This window comes from Myotis davidii, unplaced genomic scaffold (genome assembly GCF_000327345.1).
Source record: "Myotis davidii unplaced genomic scaffold, ASM32734v1 scaffold118, whole genome shotgun sequence".
Taxonomy (NCBI): Eukaryota; Metazoa; Chordata; class Mammalia; order Chiroptera; family Vespertilionidae; genus Myotis; species Myotis davidii.
Window position 1 is genome coordinate 392,156 of NW_006290441.1, and position 1,798 is coordinate 393,953.

At 51.8% G+C, this 1,798-nt stretch overlaps 1 protein-coding gene across 4 annotated transcripts in view; it reads right to left on the bottom strand.

The window, feature by feature from the left end:
* MICAL2 (microtubule associated monooxygenase, calponin and LIM domain containing 2) overlaps positions 1 to 1,038 on the bottom strand; it is a 121,936-nt gene extending 120,898 nt beyond the window's left edge. Inside the window, exon 1 of one of the 4 annotated variants that reach the window (XM_015563707.1) lies at positions 907 to 1,038. The gene's annotated coding sequence lies outside the window, so the exon portion shown is untranslated. The remainder of the gene's footprint in view (positions 1 to 906) is intronic. The other 3 variants (XM_015563708.1, XM_015563709.1, XM_015563710.1) reach the window with 3 other exon arrangements.
* Positions 1,039 to 1,798: the final 760 nt, after the last annotated feature.

Here is a 1,798-nt window from a genome sequence, read left to right on the forward strand (position 1 = left end):
AACAAAGCACTATGGGAATGCAGAGGAGGAAGAGGCGCCGATTTTGCCCTGGGGAGTGAGGGAAGCTTCTCAGAGGGAACAGTGAGTCCCAGAAGCGGGGATCTATTCCAGGAGCAGGTGGACTGGAGCCAACGCAAAGAGGGGAGGCAGAAAACAAGGCTGGACTATGAGGCTGAGGTCTGACTGGACGAGGCCTTGAAGGCCAACAGCAGAATGTTGGCCAGACAAGTCTTCAAGGAAGGAGCCCGCGAGCCCAGCGGGAAGGCTCTTACAATAACAGTGCATGAGGGTGACTGTGAAAAACATGCCATTATTGATTTCTGCCTATACCTTAGCCTCCTAGACCCTAAGCCTCCATGGACCTGCAGGAAACACATAGAGATATAAACAGCTTGGTTCTCCTCAGAATGAGACCCAAGCGGAGGAAGATGCTGCAATCACATTTTCAAATCTTGGACAAATGGTCTCCGGTGCCCTGAAGGCACTCCCGACAGAAGCTGCCCAGCCAGATTCTTGCCTTGGCACCGATCGGGGCCAGAAAGAGACTGAAGCATCGACAGAGCTGGGGCTGGAGTCAGGACAGCTGGGCTGCTGGTCTTCCTCCGGGAAAGAGGGAGCAGAGACCCCACCCACCCAAAGACCACTGAGTTAGACAGGTCCATCAGGCCCTCAGACACATCTCAGTCTCTATCCAGCCTCCCTCTCTCCTCTGACCACATGGGAGGGCTATACACAGGTTGCAGGCAAAGACGAGAGCTTTCACTAGCCATTGTTTCTTCAAATGGACTGACATTCACTTGGGCCTGTAGAAAGAGTGCAAGCGCCCCTACACATTCCAAAGAGCCATTGAAACCAAGAGCTACTCAGTGCTGTAGCGAAGGAGACCCACCACTGTGGCTTACTCACCTGATCCTTAGGCATCGCAGTGACTCAAGTGGCTCCCTTCCAGGATGAGCCCCGCACGGATTGCCATGTCCCTTTAAAAACAAGAGCCCAACAGTGAACGTTACTTTATCATACGTTACAGACTCCTATCTTCTCCCCGCCAAGAGGGCACCCACCCCCCTCGCATGCTTGTGCACTTTGCCCCTTAGTAACACATTACCCAACAGGAGGAAATGGACAGAGAGTTCCTCTCTGTGCTCCCCATCTTGCATGTGAAGAAAGGAATTGTGAGATGCTCACACAAATGCTACTGTCTGCCACTGTCTGGGCACCCCAGGGGCTTATCACATCTCCACACAAAGGCTTGCAGAGAAAGGGAGGTGCGGCTGGGGGAAAACCCTCCCTCAGCATCTCCACACAAAGGCTTGCAGAGAAAGGGAGGTGCGGCTGGGGAAAAACCGCTTCATCAGCACTTCCATAAAAACAAAAAATGCCAGGATTCCTAAGCTTAGGACATGACAAAAGTAGATCAAGCTGATATAAACACCTCGTCACAAGTCACCAAAGTGCAATGCGTCACATTTCCTAAGATGGAAAGGACCAAAATGCTAAATACACTAGGGAGTTATGAAAGTGGGCCATCTGATCGGGGCTGGGCTTCCTAACCAAATTATTACTTTGGCTTCCGATGGCCACCCAAACGATTTGATTACATCTACTGCTTCTGCAGAGCATGCCTCTGCACCTGTCTGGAAAACGGAGCCCAGAGTCGCAGGCATTTCTGAAGATGTACTTTCACAATTCTAAATTGTGCACCAGAGGCAGCCTCTCGCAGACAGAAGCGAATGCCGGTGTGCATGTTGAGATCTCCAAGAGCCAATCCCCATCCTCCCTGGACGCACACACATGCACA